The sequence below is a fragment of the Oncorhynchus mykiss genome, chromosome 12 (genome assembly GCF_013265735.2).
Source record: "Oncorhynchus mykiss isolate Arlee chromosome 12, USDA_OmykA_1.1, whole genome shotgun sequence".
NCBI lineage: Eukaryota > Metazoa > Chordata > Actinopteri > Salmoniformes > Salmonidae > Oncorhynchus > Oncorhynchus mykiss.
Window position 1 is genome coordinate 31377248 of NC_048576.1, and position 6701 is coordinate 31383948.

At 42.5% G+C, this 6701-nt stretch overlaps 1 long non-coding RNA gene across 1 annotated transcript; it reads left to right on the top strand.

Moving 5' to 3' along the window:
- The first annotated feature begins 619 nt into the window (after positions 1-619).
- LOC110537444 lies at positions 620-2108 on the top strand. The gene is made up of 2 exons (XR_002475626.2): positions 620-893; positions 1737-2108. It is a non-coding gene; the product is annotated as an uncharacterized LOC110537444 (long non-coding RNA).
- Positions 2109-6701: the final 4593 nt, after the last annotated feature.

The window sequence follows — 6701 nt, forward strand, 5'->3', positions numbered from 1 at the left end:
GTGACCCCGTGCCAGCCGCTTGGGAACATGTTCTGCTGAAGCCGGAGAAAGGCCTAAACTAAACTACACCAAGTAGTAATCTCACCACCACAGACACAAATCCTGGGAATCAGTCTTGACGCCAACTGACCCCTCTCCATGGAACAGGGCTATGCTGCTCTCCCAGTCACCCAGTCCCATAGCACAGAGGAATGGGATGACTCTGACTCTGAGGAGCCACGCGGTCAAACTGCTCATAAAAGCAGCACCAGCTCCAATCTGACCTGACAGCAGTCAGTGGGATTAAATTGACAGGGCTCCCTGTGATGTCCATCTGCCCTCTCATAAAGGCCCCATTAGGACATTGTAAGGAGAAGGTAGGAGAAAACACTTAAACAACCACGATCAAAGCCCCACTGTCTTTCTGTCACACCTGTGATGATGGGCTGGTTTAAAGGGTCAGTAGAAGATTCAAGGGAAATTTCACCGCTGCTCTATTTCACTATATATGTCCATAGATATGTTTTTAAAATATCAGATGTGCCATGAAGATTTTGAATTTCCTCACTGCACAAAAATACGAGCATTTCTGCATCTTACCGGTAGAAACGGGCCAGCTGCATTTACTGGTTGTAAGCAAACCACAATATCCAGAATTCATAGCGATTTCAGGACGTGGAGAAACGCCCGGTGGAGAAGTAGGGTATCCAATTGATGGGTGAAAAATCAAAATGTCTGATTTTGTAGCCAGCACTTTCAGCTAGTTCTAAACGGAACTGAAGTCACAACTGATGGGGTTGCCATGTCGTCAAACATTGAAAAGTGATGCTATTCCAGTGAATTTCCCCTTCACTTCAAAGAGGAAGGCATCCGATCAGCCGACATCAGTGCAGCAGAAAAGAAGGCAAGCTGAGGTAACGTTATCTAGCTAACTACCATCGAACTACATTTGTTTATCTAAACCAAAATCTAGCTAGGTAGCTTTTATAATGCGCTGGCTAGACATGCCAAAGCATAATAATGTAACTAGCCAGCTGCTATCTGGCGATGTTATTTGAAACTTTGCAAGCTAACATTAGCTTCGTTAGGTTACGTTAGCTGTCTAGCTAGCTAACTACCGCAGAGGCTAACATGACTAGCATTATGGGTTTTATTTAAAGTCTCACCCCATCAACATCTGCAGCGGCAATAAAATCAAGCTCAGGGGGGTTGGGATATGCAAACAAGACAAAAATAAGGGGGGTGGACCCGTTGGGTAGATAAAAGCTTTCAGGCTGGAATAAGCTCAAGCTCAACATCATCTGACTTTGAAACAAGCCAGGACAGCCAAAGGTATTTATGAAAGCACAATACCCTATTGAGAAAACAAAATCACCAATAGCTAAACTGTCTACAAGACAAGTGTCCCTCCAACTTTTTACACCCTTGCATTCAGTTCTTTGGTATGAGGGAGAGGGGCTGTTAGTATACTCATCTAGCCTATTTACTCTATTGTTGGCAGTGCTTGTCTACCCAACAGCACAACTGTAGGTGCTCACACACAACTATACATGACTAGATGGTCTACAAGTCAAGCCCCCCCCCCCCCCCCCCCCCTCAACCTTTTCACATCTTTGCTAACAGCCCATCGCAATGCCCCATTATTGACTGTGTGTAACAAAACACATACCAGTCTACTGTACCCTTTTTTGTTTAGAGATGAACATGGTTTATTGTATGATTACACACCCCCATGATAAGTCATCGTGTCTTTCCAGGAGACTTGGAGTACATATAAAGCTTCTGCAAGAGGTCGAAGCAGTGGGTGGTGAAGAACACCGCCACCGCGCCAAAGCCTGCTAAACCAAATGCCATTACCCAACACAAGAAGAGGTTCACCAGCTGAAGAACATTCAGGACCCTGCCTGGAACATTCAGGCAACACAACGTACATATTCAGTTAGACTGATGTTGTAGTATAATATAGAATGCCCAGTATGCTCACAACTGCATTGTGGTATAGATATTTCTAGCTCTTGTACATATGTATATAATGGTGTTATATAATATTTTTGAATGTATTAGATTCAGTGAGTAAACAATTCCAGGTGCATCAGAAACCAATAAAGTGTTGACTTCAACTTCTGGATGAATTCATTGTGATATTCATGACATGTATTTGGTTAAACTAGCTTCAATCTTCCTGATAAAACAAATCATGCAAGGGGTTGGTGTATCATTTAAACTTGAATTTGTTGCCAAGGAAACATGTTTTAATAAAACAGTAGATTAGTCTGTCGATATAGCAAATAATTACCCGTGGCTTGTATTCAAGGCGTGTATTTGCTCTGGAGACCTAGGTGCGTTTACACAGCAGTATGCAGGAACAGTTATGGCAGTATATGACATACAGTAGAAGAAAAATATACCACTAATGCTTATAATGAATACTACAGTTCTACCAAGTGAATACTTGCATATGGTGTGTGTGGATGGTGCAGTGAGGTGTTCGGAGTCACTTTGATACAAGGGGAGATTGTTGTTATGGGACCTTTCACATCTTTTGAGAGTCATCAACTTCTTTGTATCCAAGCGATATTGTCTGCAAGAGAAAGATGAAAACGCTATCAGACATTCATGGGCAATCGTTGTGTACTGTCTGTATTCCTACTGTAGCAGCATGGTGTAGAAATATGAGGTATCCCACAGACACACATTAGCTAGCTAGATGGATACAACACACAGGTATAGTTACTCCAAGACTAATATGAGTCATACAGCCAAAGTCATTCCTTTACTCTCCACCATCAAACATTTCTCCAGTTTTGCTCCTAATGAAAGGCACTGAGGCTAGCTCGGTTAGTTAGCTGACTAGCTATAACGTTAGACTACAGTACATTTTAGGTATAGCAAAGACAGTTAGCAAAACATGAATCCATTCATTTTTAGATCAGGCAGCAGGCTCAATCAACCAATGGTGTCATTGTCACAGCTATCAGGGCACAAAAATTCAGAAATACAGCTGTATTGCATAATTATGTCTGAAACACCCTCTCATCACTCGTAATTATGTAAGGAGACTGGAAAAACACCCCAAATAGTGTCTAGCGGTGAAGTTCCCCTTTACCATGTGATGTTTCCACCAGGGTTGGGGTCAATTCCACTTCAATGAGGAACATTGGAATTTCAGTTTACTTCCTGAATTGAAAGGGAATTGACCCCAACCCTGGTTTCCACTGTTCAATTTAAAGTTCATTCCAAATTCGACCTCGTATCAGCCCTTGTATTGTATTCGCTCAGTTGATTACATTTTATTGGCAGTGTCTGTCTAGATACATAAAAACAGGCTTAACTGTGAGATCATGTTTATTTTTTTTTTACCAGGTAGGCTAGTTGAGAACCAGTTCTAATTTGCAACTGCGACCTGGCCAAGATAAAGCAAAGCAGTGTGACACAGACAACACAGAGTTACACATGGAGTAAACAATAAACAAGCCAATAACACAATAAACAAGTCAATGACACAGTAGAAAAAAAGAAAGTCTATATACAGTGTGTGCAAAAGGCATGAGGAGGTAGGCAATAAATAGGCCATAGGAGCGAATAATTACAATTTAGCAGATTAACACTGGAGTGATAAATGAGCAGATGATGATGTGCAAGTAGAGATACTGGTGTGTAAAAGAGCAGAAAAGTAAATAAAATAAAAACAGTATGGGGATGAGGTAGGTAGATTGGGTGGCTATTTATAGATGGAATATGTTCAGCTGCAGCGATCGGTTAGCTGCTCAGATAGTTGATGTTTAAAGTTGGTGAGGGAAATAAGTCTCCAACTTCAGAGATTTTTGCAATTCGTTCCAGTCGCAGGCAGCAGAGAACTGGAAGGAAAGGTGGCCAAATGAGGTATTGGCTTTGGGGATGATCAGTGAGATATACCTGCTGGAACGTGTGCTACGGGTGGGTGTTGTTATCATGACCAGTGAACTGAGATAAGGCGGAGCTTTACCTAGTATAGACTTATAGATGACCTGGAGCCATTGGCGACGAATATGTAGCGAGGGCCAGCCGACTAGAGCATACAGGTCGCAGTGGTGGGTGGTATAAGGTGATTTGGTAACAAAATGGATGGCACTGTGATAGACTACATCCAGAGTAGAGTGTTGGAAGCTATTTTGTAGATGACATCGCCGAAGTCGAGGATCGGTAGGATAGTCAGTTTTACTAGGGTAAGTTTGGCGGCGTGAGTGAAGGAGGCTTTGTTTGTGAAATAGAAAGCCGATTCTAGATTTTATTTTGGATTGGAGATGTTTAATATGAGTCTGGAAGGAGAGTTTACAGTCTAGCCAGACAATGTGTGTTGTTGTTCCACAGGATCCATTGATAGACCCATCCCATCTTGAGGTTCTCTCACCTCATGTTTAAATCCATCTCATTGAGATGTAATGGCAAAGCCATCTACAATCCTTCTTCCTCCCTTGGCCCCTTGTAAACACTTCTGACCTCTCCCTTTGGTCCTTTGTTAGTACAGCAGTGCTTCAGGATATACTGTCATTTGCATTTTACAATTGTTAAACAAATACCCAGCCATTGCTCCCTCTTCTACCACCCAACGTGACCCTGCACCCACCATTGGTCTTCTAGGTCACCTAAATGTAAAACCAGGCACACTGTAAAACTTACTACAAGAAAGAAGGAATACACTCAAAACCACAAGTGATACTTTAAAGATGGAATTTGCATTAGGGGAAACAGCACCACTGTTCACCCCCAGTCCCTTTGTTTTTGTGCAGCATGGTAAAAGCTCTGATGAAAGTCTGACGACCAAAAGCTTAGCTTGTTATTTTAAATCGAAAATTGTGCATTGATCCTGAGTGTGCGAAGACTTCTTTTCATTTCAGTGTTACTCTTTATCACCTGCCCCTCAGCAACTGTCGGGTGTGCGACAGATTCTCTCAAGAGTAACGTTTGCTAAAAAAAGTTGCTGTTCTATCGTGCGTATAATGATGTCTGCATTCACCTGAAGATAAGACTTTCTGTACAAGACATGCTAACATATGATGGGGGTACCTGGGTTGCCGGTTTGCCTGGGAGCGGGTCCCTGGGCAAGAAAAAGTTGAAGAGGCCTCTGTGCTAAAGTACTGTTTTTTCAGTGATCAATGACTGAACACAGATCACTCCTTCATAGTATCATGCAGAGTTGTGGACTCGAGTCAGACTCGAGTCACAAATATGATGACTTGCAACTCGACTGACTTTAACACCAATGACTCGTGACTTGACTTGGACTTGACCCTTATGACCCTCCCCAAGCCCAAATATGAAAAATTATACTATTAAAAAAAAGTGTGCAGCGCATCAACTCTTCATTTAACGGATTACCGTTTGAATCGGACAGCAGCCAATCAAATTGTGTCAGCTGAGAAAAAGTTTTGCGTGGCAGTGCAGAGGAACGTCGGAAGAGTGAATTCAGATGGAGCCCTTGGAAAGAATGATACCCCAAATTATTATTTTAGGATATAAAGATGACGCTGTATCAACAAAAAACGGATTGTAACTTGCAAAACATGCGGGAAGAAAATTATAGACGGAGGTGCAACAATTTCCAACTTTGTTCGACATTTGAAGCTGCACAAAGAACGGTAAGTCGTGGCTAATATAGCCGACAGCTATATATTTTATTACTTTACTGGTGTAATATGTAGGCTAACGTAAAGTTAAATAAATGAGCCTCCACACAGTCAGTCAGTGCGGGAATGTGATCATTGCACCCAAGATTGAGCTACAACTGGCTAGGTAGTTAGTAGCCTAAATCCTGCCTGATGTTACTGCTCTTCCTAAAACCATTGACATACGTTAGCCTACTGTAACCACAGAGAGAGAGAGTGTGTGTGTGTGTGTGTGTAAGGTTGGGCAATTGTGTACAAGCCTACATCGCCTGATTGCGCCCCTTAGCGATCCTCGAATGTCAATCACTATTAGGGGGGGTGTGTCTTTCTTATGGCCTCCCATGTATTTCCATGGAAATATAACGTTTATTTGGAAAGTAATTATTATATAGATATTTTTAAAAGCATTCATTATTTGTGTAAATGTAATATACTATTACCCTTGTTAAAAATATGAAATTGTATTACATTTGGTGAAGAGCACATTATGACTTGTTTAGGACTCGAAACTCAAAGTTTAGGACTTGAGACTTGACTTGATACTTGACGGTCTTGACTTGAGACTTGACTCGGACTTGCCTGTCTTGACTTGGGACTTGAGTGCTAAGACTTGAGACTTACTTGTGACTTGTAAAACAATGACTTGGTCCCACCTCTGGTATCATGGATGTACCAGGCATCATTGAACTGAATGCGATGAGTCATTGTCTCATGTACATTAGCTGATGATGTCAGCAGTGGAGTGGGAGAGGAGAGGAGATGGGCAGTTGTATTGCATCACGGCCTCTCTGACGTTACAGGATTTTGGTGCTATAGTACACTATAGAGAGAGGCCTGTCGTATTGGGTGTGTGGTGTGTTCGACTGGAGATCAATAACAGGCACCTGGCGTCGGGACAGGTAGACTGGTGTGCTGCAGTGCGCTCTGGGAGTTTCCTCTGGGGAGGAGTAGGTCACAGGGGTGAGGAGCATGGCAGAGCACTGGGCTGCTTGTGTTGTTTAAGATGGGAGGACAGGCGAGGAGAGCGTGGTGTGTTTGTGTTGCAGCTGCTGATGCGTGAAATGGAACTCAGGTAGC